The 17,881-nt window shown below is 42.4% G+C and overlaps 1 protein-coding gene and 1 pseudogene across 3 annotated transcripts in view; one reads left to right on the top strand and one right to left on the bottom strand.

Annotated features, from left to right (window-relative positions):
- The window catches only part of LIPA (lipase A, lysosomal acid type), a 200,977-nt gene that overhangs the window by 130,782 nt on the left and 52,314 nt on the right, over nucleotides 1–17,881 (bottom strand). The gene's annotated exons all lie outside the window — the stretch shown is intronic.
- LOC103891695 (interferon-induced protein with tetratricopeptide repeats 1B-like) lies at nucleotides 1,483–17,607 on the top strand (annotated as a pseudogene).

The raw sequence follows: 17,881 nt of genomic DNA on the forward strand, positions 1-17,881 counted from the left end.
GTCAGGAGTTCAAGACCAGCCTGGCCAACATGGTGAAAACCCATCTCCACTAAAAATACAAAAATTAGCCAGGTGTGGTGATGGGTGCCTGTAATCCCAGCTACTCAGGAGGCTGAGGCAGGAGAATCTCTTGAACCCAAGAGACAGAGGTTGCAGTGAGCTGAGATCATGCCACTATACTCTAGCCTGGGTGACAGTTCGAAACTCCGTCTCAAAAAATAAATTAATAAATAAAGGAACAATAGTGTATTAAATTTGATTAGGCATATTTGCACAAGAACCAAACAAAACTTAGAAATATAAAAACTGAAATAATAGAAATTAGAAACTCAAAGGATTTGTTGAAAAGTAATTTATACACAGCTGAAAAGCATTTATTGATTTAGAAGACAGATTTGAAGAAACTACTCAGAATACAGCACAGAAAAACAATGAGATGGAAAATCAACAGAGATATTCAGGGACATGGAGAACAAAGTGAGGAAGTTAAAATGCATGTGATCAGAGTTGCAGAAGAACAAATAAAAGGGAATGGAGAAAAGGCAGTAGTTGAAAAGACAATGACCGAAATTTTTGGAATTAATGAAAAATGCTAATCCTCAAATACATGAATTCCACAAAAGATCACCCAAGCAGATGTCACCTAAAAACACAGTAGTATCTTTTAAGTGCCTTTGAGGCAGAAAGATTTTTAAAATGACAAAAAACAAAAGAAATATGTGTGAAGGAATTGGTATTAGGTTAAGCTCAGACTTCTCAATAGCAACCAAAACACAGTGGGAAATAGTTTCAAAATGCCAAGAGAAAATAATTGTCAGCCTAGAATTTGACTTTTTATCCCTTTTTATTTGAAATGATTTTAGACTTAAAGTTGTAAAAATGGTGCCCAGAGCTCCCATATACCCTTTACGCAGCTTCCCATCATGTTAACACCTTACATAACCATAGAATAATCTTTAAGACAGGAAACTAACAGTGACAACATATAATCAACTAATCTACAAGTCTTGTTCAAATTTTACCAGTTGTCCCACTAATATTCTTTTTCTAGGTCGACATCCAACCTGGGATCTTCCCCAAAATTACCTTTGTTCACAGTGTCTTAATTCACCCTGCAACACAAGCTCTGCTCAACTAGAGTTTGATGAATAAAATGATTTTCTCTTTGCCATTGTCCCCTTATATGAATATCTCATAAAGCATAAAGATCAGGGTGGTTCCTGTTAGAATATTCACTTCCCTTGATTTCCTGCCAAATATCATTTCACAACCCTCCTGAGCTCCCTCTTGATTATAAAGGGAAAGGCATTGACTCCAGTCTGATGCAATAAACAGAAGAGTTTTTGATGACCCTGCACCTTCTTTTCTTCTGATTTATGTGGAACATACCAGCAACAAAATCCTGAACCAAGATCCACCAGGGGATGGACAGTTGTCCTAGGTATGCCCAAGAATGATGCAACATCCCCAGCCATGCGCATGATGGCTGAGGAATCTGGGGACAGCTATTGTGTGGAAAGAAAGTCTTACAAAGGGAAATCCTCACAGGAAATTGCGTAGGTTGGAGAAAGAGCCACACTCAGTCAGGCTTAGCCTGTCTTTTCTCTCCTTTGGTCTCCCAGAGGGAGCTGTTATCTTCTAATAGCCTGCTGCATTGTTTTTTCTAAAGAGAATTCTAGGAAATTGACATCAGAGTCTCCAAGACTATCCCTAGATTTGATGATTCACAGGAAAGATGAGCAGGATTCAACATATGGTCATACTCACAGCTAAGACTTATTATAACAAAAGTATACAGAGCAAAATTAGCACAGACAAAAAGTGTACGGGGCCAAGTCCAAAGAAAATCAGGTATAGGTTTCCAAGAGTGCCAGTAGAGTCATCAGGTTGTGCTTAATTCCTCCAGCATCAAATTGTGACAACACATGTGAAGCCAGTTAGACTGTGTGCCCAAGGGTTTTACTAGGGACTGATCATGTATGCACCCTCTGCCTAGCATGTACCAAAATTCCAGACTTCGAGAAGGAAAGCAAGTGTTAGCATAAACTCCATCATTTGCATAAACAGTCTTAGCGTAGTAAGCCACCCATATCATTTATAGAATAGCTAGAAAACTGTTAAAAATCCAAGTTCCCTGATGTTAGCCAAGGGCCAACCTTGCAAGCAAGTCTTTCTAAAGATAACAGTCTCAAACTTGCCATGCTAACTCTGCATGATCCATCCCCTTAGTCCTCAGCAAGGCAACTTTATAGTAAAATTATTATTTCTAGGATCTCTGTCAGTATTGATCCCAGTTTTTTCCAATACACTCAGTATTTATCCTCTATTAAGGATCCTGAATTTAGCCAGCTTAAACAAATCTGATTAATTATAAAGGTCTATCTTAGAAGTCCAGATAGCTTCCTCCGTACATGTCTATATTAAACTTTTTATCTGGTGGCACATCACAGCTCAGGCCAGGAAAGTAAAGTGAACCTGATCACCTTCTTGGGCTGAGACAGTGTCATGATAGTCAGGTACACACAGACACAAAGCACAATCCCAGAGGACATGCATGGCAGCCTAAGCGGGACATGCCTTAGGCAGTACAGGTTAACAACCCCCACCACACGGCCTTCCATGGTGGGGCCTACCACCGTAAGGTTTCCATTGCAGTCCAAAAAATACACTGAAGTCCTTGCTTTCAGAGGAACTGCCTTCAAGCTATCAGTTCCAAACACAGGAGTGAGGAAGACATCTGAGGTTTTCTGGATGGAAAGTTCCAGAGTGGATCCCCACCTCCACCCCCAGTGCTGTCTGTTGTGCTCAGAGGCTCAGCAGTCTGAATTCAAAGCATTAAGTAGGAGTTTGGAAAGACAGCGTGGGAAGATTTCCGTCAGACAGAAGGGAAATCTTCCAGGAACAGTTCTGAAAAACAAAAAGATTGTTAATGACTTCCTCTCCTTTATGCCTCTCTGGGGGCTGAGTTTCTATTTTTTTCATTGCGACAAAGTCAAGTGTCCTATTCAGCAATCATGTATTTTTGTTCAGTTATATCCCATTCTCACGCAGATCTTTCAACTGGAAAAAGTGTATACAAAAGGGACAAAAGGACTTTCACCAAAAAACATTTTCATGCAATTTAAGCATAAAGAGGTATCATGCTCATATTGTCTGTTACTGAACCAAACTGGGGTCCACTTGTCCAGCCCAGTAAAGCCAAACACCCACAATGGAGTTTTGCAACAAGAGAAAGGAGGGCATTTGTTTGCAGGTTGCCATGCAAGGAGAATCCTGCAGCTCACGCTTAAGACCCTATTTTTAGTTTCTGTAGAGAACCAAACATCACCTGACTCTAACTTGCTTGGCTGTTGTTTTAAGCTATTATTACCTTCTTGGTTATCAGCTTGCAAACTTACTTCTTAGGGCCGGGTAGTGCCTGGAATTTCCCTTGAAGGAACTTGAGATTTTCCTTTATTTCCATGCTTGCGTGGGGGTCCTGACAGGCCAGTAAGAAGGAGCCCCTGCTCCATCTTATGTCCAGAATGAACTCCTGAATTTTCAAAAACTTTCAAAATTGGCTAACATAAACTCCCACCTCTTTCATCCAAATTATACAGTGAGCCTAGAAATTAGTAATCCTTTTCCGGGGTCAATTGCATTTAATAATCAAACTTCTGAAGGTCAGGAAATGCCACCCCAAAATATACCGCTTTGGACTTCCAAATGAAGGCACTTGAGAAATAGCAAATGCAAGACAGGACTTTCTCTGAGCTCCCTTTATCTGCATAAAGATAGACCCTCCAAAAGGAACTCAGATGTCATGAATCCCTTCCCAGGGAATCTTATCAACCAGGAAGATTAAACTTGGATCACTGGAGAGGACACTGGGGGTTGATCCCGTGTCCAGACAGACTTCGTCACAGGCTGTCACATATTCTTCTGAGGGCCCATTCATTTTTCATCAAAACAATTTGCTCCCCCTAAGTAAGTTGCCTACATCTCCCCTCCCCTCTCCTTTAAAAAGAGGGTATATAAGCTTCTAGATCTCACTGGGTTTGGGGCGTTAACTTTCCTTTCATATGATGCCCCATGCACGTAATAAGTTTGTATACCTTTTGTTCTGTTAATCTGCCAGTTTTCAGTTTATTTCATAGATTCAATTATCAAGCCCTCAAAAGGTACAGGGAAAATGTGTCCTCCCCCTACCTTACTAAGGTGTGTGTGTGTGTTAGGACAAAGGTGAGGGATGTAGATTCAGGCTGTCAGTCCATTTTCACAGATTGAAATTAATTGGGAAAGTTGAAAACAGCAAGTCAACAGCAATAAGATAGTCTCAAGATGGGGAGAGTCCAGTCTGTCAGGAGTGGTTGGAGGGGTCACACTCCCTGTGATGTGTCCTCCTACAACTTACAGCTTTCAACAGGGATTATAACTCAGTAATGCAATTAGCCTCTGTATCATGAAGGGGCTCAGACTATGCCACCCCAAAACATGCCATTTTGACATAAGAATTATTTTGAGTTAAAGGGAATTGAAAAAAAGCAGACCCAGGATGAGCTATCTGCCCTACTTCTGTCTGCCTGAAAGCAGAATATAAATGTCTCTTGTGATGGTATCCCCAACCCCTACTTCCATTCAAGAAAGGGGATAACAACCTTATCACTGGACAAAGTCTACACAAACAAATCTTAGTAACTAGCCCTCATCTACCATTAGTTTCCCCAAATATTTGTCTTTGCACAATTTGACACCCCTCAAAGCTCAAAGCTCCTTCTTTTTTGTCTGGCCACTTCTCTACAAATGTATTGTTCTTTTGTTAAGATGCTCAATAAGTCTCAAGTTCTAGCTACTTCTTTCATTTGCTCATCACTGAGTTCTCTGGTGTGAAGAGACCGATGGGGTTCAGGAGAATATGATATTTATTAATTATTTAGGTGCACCGGCCAGTCGGATTAACATCTAAAGGACTGAGCCCTGAACAAAGAGTGAAGTTACCTTTTTTTTTTTAAGACGGAGTCTTGCTCTGTGGCTAGGCTGGAGTGCAGTGGCACAATCTCAGCTCACTGCAAGCTCCGTCTCCCAGGTTCAAGTGATTCTCCTGCCTCAGCCTCCCGAGTAGCTGGGACTACAGGCACATGCCACCAGGTCCAGCTCATTTTTTGTATTTTTAGTAAAGAAGGGGTTTCACCATGTTGCCCAGGATGGTCTCGACCTCGTGATCCGCCCACCTCGGCCTCCCAAATTGCTGGGATTATAGGTGTGAGCCACCATGCCTGGCCTGAAGTTACCTTTTAAGCATTTCTTGCAGGGGGTTGGGGGGAGATCTGTGCAGGGGGAAGCATACTACAGAAGAGAGAAACAAAGGCCGTTATTCAATTGAACATGCATTACATCATTTCTTACTTTTTAAGGAAAAGCATGTTTTGTGACTTGAGTTTATCTGTCTAGTGACCTTGCAGCTGCACAGCTAGGGAAACAGGGTCTTCACAATGCCTGGGAAGGGAGGAGAGATAAGGCTTACTAGCCACAGAAAAACAGGCAGTTAATTTTTTAAAGGACTCCAGTTCTTTCTCTTTCTCAGGGGGAGTTGGGTTTTCTTACATACAACTGAGTTTTTGCTTACACACTCTTTAATTTCTTTTAATTCCTGTTTCAGTAGGGCCCCAGCCTATGAATCTAAGATGGGAAGAGGAAATAATGTTTGCTGAGCCAGGCGCAGTGGCTCACGCCTGTACTCCCAGAACTTTGGGAGGCTGAAGTGGGTGGATCACTTGAGCCCAGGAGTTTGAGACGAGCCTGGGCAACATGACAAAACCACGTCTCTATAAAAAATACCAAAATTAGTGAGGTGTGGTGGCACATGCCTGTAGTCCCAGCTACTCAGGAGGCTGAGGTAGGAAGATGGCTTGAGCCCAGGAGGTTGAGGCTACAGTCAGCTCTGATCATGCCACTGCACTCCAGCCTGGGCAACAGAGCAGAAACCCTGTCTCAATAAAAATCTTTAATGCACAGAATGGTTTTTTCCTCTCCTACAATCACAAATATGCAATCAGCAACTGGATTTCACATGGCCTAATCAGAGAAAAATCCAAATAGTCCAGAAAAATCCAAAAAGTATCCATGATGATTTTATAAATTAGGGCTCCACAGAGCAGTGATTTGCAAGGATCCCAGAATCTGAGTTCTGTCCACGGAGCCTATGTCTGCTTTCAGTTCAGCACAACACAAACTAAGGCTGAAACAACCTAACAACAGGCAGCCACAGGTTTCAGGTTAGAGTCAGAACAGGCAATTAGAATATGTGAATTCTGGATTTCAAAGGAGCCAGCTTCTTTTCTTCCTGCAGCAACAAAACCGAGATACTTTAGGGTCAGAGAGCCATGGTCCAAGTCCAAGGGACAAGAAATGCTTTCCCAGGCCCTTTTTATTTTGTCAGGCTTAGAGTCTTAATTGACCCACTCAAAAAATATGCGCATCAGCCTGGAACATCATCAGCCTTAAAGAGTCAGACATCTGACATCACAAGGGCTCTCTAGCAACTAAAAATTTATTTTTCAAACTCAGTGTGTCTCCATCTGGAGACAACCTCTGAGAAATAAAAATAAAATCCTAAGCCCCACAAGCAACTGAACATACTATACCCCCTCTTGGCCACGGGGACCCCAGTGAAACCTTAAAAACTGAGTGCCCGGCCATGATGGAACGTAAAGTCAGACACACTCCTTCCTTATTAATCTTTAACCAGAATTCTTTCCTAAGGAGTAAGCAGAAACCAGCTCTGGAAAACAAGAAATAGAGGACACATTCCTTTATTGCCTTTAGCCAATCATCTGAGGCCACTGCTCGACTCCCCCTCCCTCTTTGCAGTTTCAATGTGACAGCTCGCCAGTTTCACAAGGCAACCCTTTCTAAAAATTGACCTCTATCTCCAGTCCAGTTTTGGCCCAATCACAGAGGAAGGGCAGTGCGGGTTTTCATGTCCTCTACTTCACCTTTTGACACAAGAAGGCCAAAAACTCCACCCATGGGTCACGCTAACACCATTTTTTGTACATATGATTCATGAAAAGGCACGAGGTTCAATTGCACATGTGCATATTTTCCCTTTCATGAATATTCATGACTCCTCCTATAGCTTATTGAATATGTGTATTTGGACACCTCATCCAGCAACAATTTTTGTCTTAGTCTTCCCTCCCACAAAGTGCCTGTGGCTTCTGGTTGGAGGCTATGCTTTCCAGCCTGTCAGAATGGCTAGCTTTGTAACTGCCCAACGGTTTTTTCCTGCCCACTGCACAAAGACCATGGCATTGTGGTAGAGAAAATTTTAATAGACACATGCAAGGAAAATAAATCTTGGGACCCCCAAGTCACTAAGCCAAAGGGAAAAGTCAAGCTGGGAACTGCATCTGGCAAACCTGCTCCCATTTTATTCCTAAATGAGATAACTACAAAGATTAAAAAAAAAAAAAAAAAAAAGCTACATACTTCCTTCACAATTTGCCCACAAGGAAATTCCTTGTGGGCCTCAATATCTTTACCCTAAAAACAGTTCTGTTGAATTTTACCCTAGCAACATAAACTGATAGCTTGTCTTCACCAGTACAGGACAGAAAGTCATAACTCTGCTCGCCTGAGACAAATGCCTATCCGGTTGCTTCCTCTGCCCTATCGTTCATGTAAAACTGCAGATTCACTGAGACAGACTAAGGCATAAATTGTTAGAATAGGTAGTTAGACATGAACAGGGCAGGAGAGGGCCCCCTCTCCTACCAGGCAACCATCAGGTGATGGTCAGGCAGTTGTTAAACCATCTCTAAAATGATAATTGGTTGAAGCCAATGCCGGGGAAGGGCCATCTCCCAATAGAAATACCTGAAATTGGTAATCAGCACCTTCCAAGTAAGATCTCAGGAGTTGGACAAGTGGGCTCAAGCATGTGCACTAAGAGGCAAAATGGCAGAGTTTAACTGGTATATGAACTTCTTCTAGGAACACTCGACTGGTAGGGAAACAATGCCTCAAGTGAGCATGTGTACAATTTCAGTAAACACACTGAGTATGCAGCCCCTCCCAAGTGCTGGCAGATCCCTGCACACGTAGACAGCGCAACCCAAGGGAAGAAACAGGGGAGAAATAACGAAAGACCCCAGAAGCATGACAACTTGCAAACCCCAAGTCAAAGGTTAAGCCATGCACTTGAATCTCTTAAGTTACCCACTTGGCCCTCTTTCAAGGTCAAGAATATAAAGCACACTGGGAGGCCCAGGCGGGCAGATCACAAGGTCAGAAGATCGAGACCATCCTGGCTAACATGGTGAAAACCTGTCCCTACTAAAAATACAAAAAAATTAGCTGGGTGTGGCGGCATGCACCTGTAGTCCCAGCTGCTGGGGAGGCTGAGGCAGGAGAATGTTGTGAACCAGGGAGGAGCTTGCAGTGAGCCGAGATCACACCACTGCACTCTAGCCTGGGTGACAGAGCGAGACTCCGTCTCAAAAAAAAAAAAAAGAATATAAAGTGCATTCAAGTACTTCACTTCCCCTTGTTCCTGCTCTAAAACTTTTTAATAAACTTTCTCTCCTGCTCTGAAACTTGCCTCAATCTCTCTCTTTGCCTTTTCCCCTCAGTCGAATTCTTTCTTCTAAGGAGACAAGAATTAAGGTTGCTGCAGAACTGTATTGATTTGCTGCTGCTAACCAGATGACTATTCCTCTACCCCACCACCAAATATAAATTGTGTATTCAGTGAAAGGCTGGTCAAAGATCCAAAAGAATGCAACCTTTTGTCTCTTATCCACCTATCACCTGGAAGCTCCCACTTTGAGTTGTGCCACCTTTCTGAACCAAATCAATGTATATCTTACATGTATTGATTGATGTCTCATGTCTTCCTAAAATGTATAAAACCAAGCTGTGCCCTACCTTGGGCACATGTCCTCAGATCTCCTAAGGGCAATGTCATGGGCCATTGGTCACTCATATTTGGCTCAGAATAAATCTCTTCAAATATTTTAGTGTTTGACTCTTTTCATTGACAGACACAAGACTAGTCATGCCATGTAGGAGATGGAGTTCGTATTCAAGTCATTCTCCTTCAAAGCTCATAAGTTAGAAGTTTTGTTTTTGTTTTTATTTTTTCTGAGACAGAGTCTGACTGTGCCACCCAAGTTGGAGTGCAGTAGTGCAATCTCGGCTCACTGCAACCTCTGCCTCTTAGGTTCAAGCAATTCTACTGCCTCAGCCTCCCGAGTAGCTGGAATTACAGGCACCCACCACCACGGCCTGCTAATTTTTGTATTTTTGGTAGACATGGGGTTTCACCATCTTGGCCAGGCTGGTCTTGAACTCCTGACCTTGTGATCCACCCGCCTCAGCCTCCCAAAGTGCTGGGATTACAGGTGTGCACCACCATGCCCGGTGTAAGTTAGCAGGTTTTCAAAGTGTGGACATGGCTAGGCTTGCTGCTGACTGGTTGGGCAAAGACAAAATCATAGACAGTTGAAGCTGTCCTCCTGCATGCTGAATTGCTTCTGGATGGGGCCACAGGAGGAGGATTGGTGGGTTCAGGTGGGTCCAGGTGGAGCCATGGGTATCAGACATGCAAAAAACCTGAAAAGATGTGTCAAAAGGCCAATTTTAGGGTCCTACAATAGTGGTATTATTTGCAGGAGTAATTGGGGAAGTTGTGTATTGTTTAACCTCAGGAATAATGGCTATCACTCTTTTATGTCTGCCCCCTAGTAGGATTCAGGCTCCGCTCCTCCCTGCAGCCTGAGGGACTCTCATTAGCTTTACAAAAGTGATTGAGTTTGGGGGACAGCCTATTACCATTTAAACTATAACCTAAATGTCTTCCAAAGTTAGCTCAACCCAATAGCTCAGAAATAATTATGGGAAAGGCAAGATGGGGGTTGGTGAGTTAGCTCAGATCTCATTCCCTGTCATAATTTTCTCACTGATACAATTTTTGCAAAGATGGTTTCAGCCTGAAGGCTGCAATCCCCTTATGAGAAATAAAGCTCTCCTTTCAAAATTTATGAAGTTTGTTATTCTTCAGTTGAAATTATAAAGGATACAACTATTAGAGACATTTGAACCAGAGAAACTCCATCTTGAATAGGGGCTGGGTGAAATAAGGCTGAGACCTACTGGGCTGCACTCCCAAGAGCTTAGGCATTCTTAGTCATAGGATGACATAGGAGGTCAGGACAAGATACAGGTCAAAAAGACCCAGCTGATGAAACAGGATGCGGTAAAGAAGCCAGCCAAAACCAAGATGGTGATGAAAATGACCTCTGGGTCATCCTCACTGCTCATTATATGCTAATTATAATGCTAAATTTAGCATTATAATTTAGCATTAGGATGGCAACATTCAGAAGTTAACCTATATGGTCTAAAAGTGGGAGGAATCCTCAATTCTGGGAATTGCCTGCCCTTTTCCCAGAATACTCATGAATAATCCATCCCTTGTTTAGCATATAATCAAGAAATAACTTTAAGTATACACAGTTGAAAAGCCCATGCTACTGCTCTGCCTATGGCGTAGCCTTTCTTTTATTCCTTTACTTTCTTAATAAACTTGCTTTCACTTTACTCTGTAGACTTACCCTGATTTCTTTCTTGTGTGCGCTCCAAGAACCCCCTTTTTGAGTCTGTATTTGGACCCCTTTCCTGTAAGACAACTAAGGAACAACCAAATGGAAGAGTTGCATAGGGCAAGGTATGGGGTGAGTAGGGGGAGGAAGGGTTAGGCATGGAGCTTCCATGCTTTTGCTTGGGATGCTACTCTTCCAGCACCTCAATGTGTTCACCAACTCAAAACCTCTCAGAACCCCATCCTTTAGAGCAAGGTGTCCCCAGTCTCTGGGCTACAGACTGGTACCGGTCCGAGGCCTTTTAGGAACTGGACTGTACAGCAGGAGGTGAGCAGCAGGCGAGCAATCAAAGCTTCCTCTGTATTAACAGCCACTCCCCATCACTCACATTCCTGTCTGAGCTCCGCCTCCTGTCAGATCAACAGAGGCATTAGATTCTCAAAGGAGCACGAACCCTATTGTGAACTCTGCGTGCGATGAACCCAGGTTGGGCATTCCATATGAGAATCTAATGCCTGCTGATCTGCCACTGTGTCCCATCACCCCTAGATGGGACCGTCTAGTTGCAGGAAAACAAGCTCAGGGATCCCACTGATTCTACATTATAGTGAGTTGTATAATTATTTCGTTTATATTACAATGCAATAATAATAGAAATAAAGTGCACAATAAACGTAATGTGCTTGAATCATTCTGAAACCATCCCGAAACCATCCCTGCCCAGTCTGTGGAAAAACTGACTTCCACAAAACCAGTCCCTGGTGCCAAAAAGGTTGGGGATTGCTGCTTGAGGAGTTTTTATGGAGGTTCACAATATATAGGTAAGATTTTGATGACTGATTGAATCATTGGCCACTGGTGATTGAACTCACTTTCCAGCCCTTCTTCCCTCCCCAGAAGTTGCGGGATGGGGCTGAAAGTTCCAACCCTCTAATCATGCCTTGGTCTTTTTGGCAACCAGCCCCCATAATGAACTATCTAGGGGCCCCCAGAAGTGTGACTTCATTAACATAAACTCAGGCATGTGTTGAAAGGGGTCTGTTATGAATAAGAAAACATGCTTCCTATCACTGTTGGAAATTCCAAAGAATTTAGAAGCTCTGTGACAGGAACCAGGGACGAAGGCTAAGGAGATATTTCATATTATACCATAGCAGTCCTATTTACATGGGAAACAAGATCACCAGGCAATCCTCCCTGAATATAAACCCCTCACTTGCCTAAGAAGCACCAAAGGACACAGGACAAACCTGAGGAGCCGCTCAGCTGGAACCAAGCACTACGTAGTAACTGTGTCTCTCAAGAAACTATGAGGTCAACCTCTTGGTGCTCCTGGACTTTTGTTTCTAGCATATTTTTAAACTCCTGTATTTTTCTTGAATGCAAATTTCCCTGCAGACTCCTCCTAAGAAAGGCAAACTTTCTAATTCTTCTATTATGCTTTCTTATTAAGTTAACAGACACAGACCCAGAAAGAAAATAAAGTTGTGTTAACAGTAAAAGGTTTGAGAGGAGCTGAGTGAGACAGGATGATGGGAGGAGTGAGTTTTAATCTATGCAGGCTAAGATGGATCACTCAAAGGTAGGTAGTAAAATAAAAGAATTTTAAAGGTAGCTATGTTCGATTCTTATTTGAAAGCATCAATGCTTGGGTTTTTATTGTGATGATTACCATTAAAATAAGATTTATCTTTTCAACAGATGTTAGGAAATATAAAACCTAACCAAAATTAAGGTATGTCTTATTCAAAAGGTACACATTCCTCTTTTCCTGTTTGGTTTTGTGCTGGTAAGTTGCAGAAAGTATTTTCTTCTCAACATTATACTGACTGACTTGCCAGAATCTTTTCATCTGATAGTGTCAGGAGAAGGAGAACTGAGAAAAAAAAAAGAGGACCCTATTCGCAGATGCATTTTCCACCATTTAAATACCTGTAACTGCCTGCTGCAAAGAGATCTGCAGGAAGGACAGAGACCACTTCCTATTAGCTCCTCCATGCGGTGAGAAGATAATCTGGCCACCTAAGCCACAGTCCCAGGAAGGCCATTAAATGCCCTGTAGAATCAAAACCACAGTGAGATAGCATCTCATCCTAGTTAGAATGGCTACTATCAAAAAAACAAAAATAACGAATGCTAGTGAGGATGCAGATAATGGGGAACCTCATATACTGTTGGTGGGAATGTAAATTAGTACAGCCACTATGGAAAACAGTATGACCTTTCCCCCCAAAACTGAAAATGGATTTATTATACGATACAGCAATCCCACTGCTGGATATATATTTTTAAAAATTGAAATCAAGTTATCAAAGTGATATCTGTATTCTCATGTTCATTGGAGCACCATTCACAATAGCCAAGATATAAAAACAAACTAAGTGTCCATCAGTGGGTGAATAAAGAAAATGTAGCTTATAAACACAGTGGAATAGTATTCAACTATAAAAAAGAATGAAATCCTGTCATTTGCAACAACATGGATAGAACTGGAGGTCATTATGTTAAGTGAAATAAGCTAGGCACAGAAAGACAAATATTGCACATTCTCAATCTTATGTGGGAACTAAGAACAAAGTGGATCTCAGGGACATAGAGAGTGGAATGTTGGTTACCAAAGGCTGGGAAGGGTAGAGGGGAGGGAAGATAAAGAGGGGTTTGTTAATGGGCACAAAAACGTCATTAAATAGAAGGAATAATTTCTAGTGTTCGATAGTACAGTAGGGTGGCTATAAGTTATTGTATATTTCAAAATAGCTAGAAGAATTGGAATGCTCTCAACACAAAGAAAAATAAATTATTGAGATGATGGACATCCCAATTACCCTGATTTGATCATTACACACTGTATACATGTATCAAAATATCAGTTCTTTCAGTGAATGGAGCAAAGGAGGATGCCCATCAGCCAGCAGGTGCCAGGGGTTTTCTCAGGTGAGCTGCCCTTTTGTCCATTTTTGGCACTGCTGGAGAGGAGCAGCCCAACCTGTCCATGGTCTTGGGCCTCTGAGAATAGAGGAAGCTTGATGTGGGCCTCAGTCCAACTTAATCTGGAGAGTCTGCCTAAGGCATATTTTAGAGAGGGAGGACAGATTTTTGGGCACATATGTTTTATATTTTTGTACCCCAAAATATATATAACTATTATGTCTCAATAAAATAAATAAATTGATGAATTAGTTAATTAAAAATAAAAATAAATGCCCTGTAGGGCAGTATTTGAGGAATAGGATATTGGTGAGAGAGATTCACTACTAAGAGGTTCCTACTTTTGTTAACTGCATTCCTGGTCACGAAATCATGTTAATCCTAGTGCTACACATGGGGCTGACCAGGAAACCAGGTTAACCTTCCCAGGGCCTTAGCAGCCAGCCTGCCCAAGAGGCTTTTCAGCAAAATGCTCGGGTGTGTCCAGAGCCCTCTGACCTGAAGGGCCTCAGGGAGAACCTCTAGATTATGCTGGACTGAAGCCCTCATCAAGCTGCCCCTATTCCCAGAGGCTCAAGACCATGGCAAGGTGGGCTGCTCCTCCCAGAAATGCCAAAATTTGACAAAATGGGAGCTCACATAGGAAAACACCTGTCACCTACTGGTTGATGGGCATCTTCCTCTGACCCATCCACTGAGGGCCTGGATCTCTCTCTCTCTCTCTCACACACACACACACACACACACACACATGCACACACAATGATAATGCCAACCCTAATGCTAATGACTAAGTTCTATGTTCTGCTTGGTAATTAGCTCACTCTGCCCTGATCTCTTATTGCGTTACCTCAGCATTTTCACTATAGCTCTGTAACTAGGAATGATTATAACTCTTACTGGGTCAATTTTGCAAATGAAGTATTTGGAAATCAAAGTTAATTACTTAAAATCACACATGTACTAAGTGGGGCAGAATTGGGTTGTTAACCAGGTTCCCTGGCTCTCTGCTTCCTAATCATAAAACATATGAGAATGAACTATCTTACTGCCCTTTATTTGCTCAGTTTTTAAAAGAAATAGGAATCTGGAGGATTTTAAGTGCCTAGCATCTATTTAGAGAGTAACAACTACTGTTTAATAACATTTCACCCCAGAATGTGCCTGTGGCTCACAATCTAGAGAGGAAAAGATGGCCCATGTCGGGGAGGACACACCCATAATCAACACAAAAGAAAAATCGCTCCTGCTTGTTGCCAAGGCAGCCAAGCATTATTGTTCAGATTATTCATCAGCCAAAGGGGTAAGGGAAGAGAATGAAACCCAGTCTACATTTGGCTCACCAAGATAAGTGTCCTGGCAAGGGACACATATACTCACAGAAAAGGGCACTCTTTTCTAATCTGCACAAGCACCATAGAGACTAGAAGTGGTGCATGTGAAGCTAAGAGTGATGGTTTAAAAAGAATTGGATTTTTAGAAGAGACAGGTTTTCTTCATGTTGGTCAGGCTGGTCTCGAACTCACAACCTCAGGTGATCCACCCACCTCGGCCTCCCAAGGCATGAGCCAGGCATGAGCCACCACACCTGGCTCATTCCCCATCAAATATGGGGATTCCCTAAGGTACAGCAGTCAATCTAAATGATCTTTCCTGCTTCAATGTTTTCTCTGTGTATTAATTTCCTAGGGCTGCCATAACATAGTACTACAAATTGGGTGGCTTAAAAAACAGAAATTTGTTCTCTCTCAGTTTTGGAGCCCAAGAGTCTAAAATCAAGGTATCAGCAGAGCCATGCTCCCTTTGAAACTCGCCGCAGCATCCTTCCTTGCCTCCTCTTAGGTGCCATGCTCTCTCTTCACATGGCATCCTTCCTTGTGTTTTTATATCTTCCCTCTGTGTGTGCCTGACTCTGTCTCATTTCCTCTCCTTATGAGGACATCAGTCACATTGGGTTAGCGTCCTCCCAATGTGCTCATCTTAACTTGATTATATCTGCAAAGACCCTATTTCCAAATAAGGTCACATTTACAGGTACTGGGGGCTAGGACTTCAGAGCATCTTTTTGGTGGACACAATTCAACCCTCCAATATGTCATAGATAGGACTGGGCATAAAGGAGTAATTGGCTCAAAAGCTGCTCCTAACCAATTCTCTTTTGGCATGTTGATGACTCTAAGAAATAATTCTTTGTAAGAAAAAGGAGAAGACCATGCCTGATACTGAGTTTATTCAGAAAAGTCACTTTGCCCACCGTCTTGTTTTAGGGGGAAGAATAAAACTAGAAATGTTTATTTCACTATTTCTGCCTTGGGGAAAGAAGCAGTTGTTTTCAAATCTTAATGGACCAAGTTGGAAACCTAGAGAAAGGTGAGAAAGAGCTTCTCCTTGCCCCAGGTTCATTTCTCCTGACAGCATTATTGCTTTTTTGATGCATGTCATCTGCTATGGCATCCTGAGAAATGAAAGTGTCATATAGCATTGAGGAATTCAAAACCTATCTAACTGCATTAGTTTTCGAACTAATCTAAGTCACTGGCAGATTTAATCCCTTTCAGCCAGTATTCAAGCAGACAAAATGCATTTGCTGATATCATGATGTTGATAATTTTTAACTAAGCCTTCATAGCCTAGTATGGTTCCTCCTTAGGATATTGCAGGGGCAGCACCAAACACTTGGCAATATGGAATGACGTTGACAATGTTAAGCTTTACCTAAGCCCTATGCTCCTGGAAAACAGCTATGGGGAAAAAAAAATTCACCCCCCACCCTCCACCCGTCTTTTTTTTTTTTTTTTTTTTGAGACAGGATCTCATTGTGTGTGTCACCCTGGCTGGAGGGCAGTGGTATGATCACAGCTCACTGCAGCCTCAACCTCCTGGGCTCAAGCAATCCTCCTACCTCAGCCTCCCTGAGTAGCTTGGACTACAGGTGTGTGCCACCATGCCCAGATAAATTTTTTTTTTGCATTTTTTGTAGAGCTAGAGTTTTGCCATGTTGCCCAGGCAGATCTTGAACTCCTAAGCTCAAGCTAACTGCCCACCTTGGCCTCCCAAAGTACTAGGATTGCAGGTGTGAGCCACTGTGCCCAGCTATTTAACAATGTTTCTACCTATCTTTTCATTAGATAACACTCCATCAGAAAATCACGCAAATACTTCCTGTTTATTTTCACAGTAAAAATGCTGATTATCGTGGAGTCAAGGATAGGCTTGAGCAGTTGAGATGTCACTTTACATGGGGGTTGCTAATTGAAGCCCTTGAAATTCCTGATTTAGAAAACAGGGTCTTGGAAGAGATTCAGTTCGTGGACACAAAATACAGTGTGGGAATGCATAACCTACTAGCTTATGTGAAACACTGGAAAGGCCAGAATGAGAAAGCACTGGAGAAAGAAGCTGAATGAGAACACACCAACCAAGCAGACATGAGTGACCAGTATCATCACATGGGCAGGTGACCTGGGGCAACTTTGCCTGGGCATATCACCACATGGGCAGACTGGCAGAAGCCCAGACTTACCCGGATAAGGTAGAGAACATTTGCAAGAAGTTTGCAAATGCTTCCCGCTATAGAATGGAGTGTCCTGAGATGAACTGTGAGGAAGGATGGGCCTTGGCAAAGTGTGGAGGAAAGAATTACGAACAGGCCAAGGCCTGCTTTGAAAAGGCTCTAGAGGTGGGCCCTGAAAATCCTGAATTCAGCACTGGGTATGTCATCACTGCCTATTGCCTGGACGGTTTTAACACAACAGAGAGTAATGAGACATTTTCTCTGCACCCCCTAAAATGGGCTGTCAGTCTAAATCCAAAAGTTGCATACATTAACGTTCTCCTTGCCCTGAAGCTTCAGGATGAAGGACAGGAAGCTGAAGTATAAAAGCACATTGAAAAAGCTCTGATCAGTATATCTTCACAGACCTATGTTTTTTGATATGCGGCCCAGTTTTATCAAAGAAAAGGCAATATAGATAAAGTTCTGCTCTTAAAAATGGCCTTGCAGGGAACACCCACTTCTGCCTTCCTGCATCACCAGATAGGGCTTTGCTGCAGGAAACAGAAAAAAAAAGCTAAAGGCAGGATAGAGAAACTATAGACGAAATAATAAGATTAGTTATATCTCATGTTGAATTTGCTGTAGAGCAAAGGCCCACATTTGCAATGGTTTATGTGGACCTAGCCAACATGTATGCAGAGGGAGGTGAATACCAAAAAGTTGAGGACATTTATCAGAAAGCACTCAGCCTGCATGATATTAATAAAAGCTGTTGCAAGAGATTTATTATCGTTATGGCCCCTTTCAGGAATGTCATGGGAAGTCTGAAGCTAACACAATTGCCTAATATTAAAAAGAGCTGGGCTGGGCACAG

This window comes from Pongo abelii, chromosome 8, assembly GCF_028885655.2.
Source record: "Pongo abelii isolate AG06213 chromosome 8, NHGRI_mPonAbe1-v2.0_pri, whole genome shotgun sequence".
NCBI lineage: Eukaryota > Metazoa > Chordata > Mammalia > Primates > Hominidae > Pongo > Pongo abelii.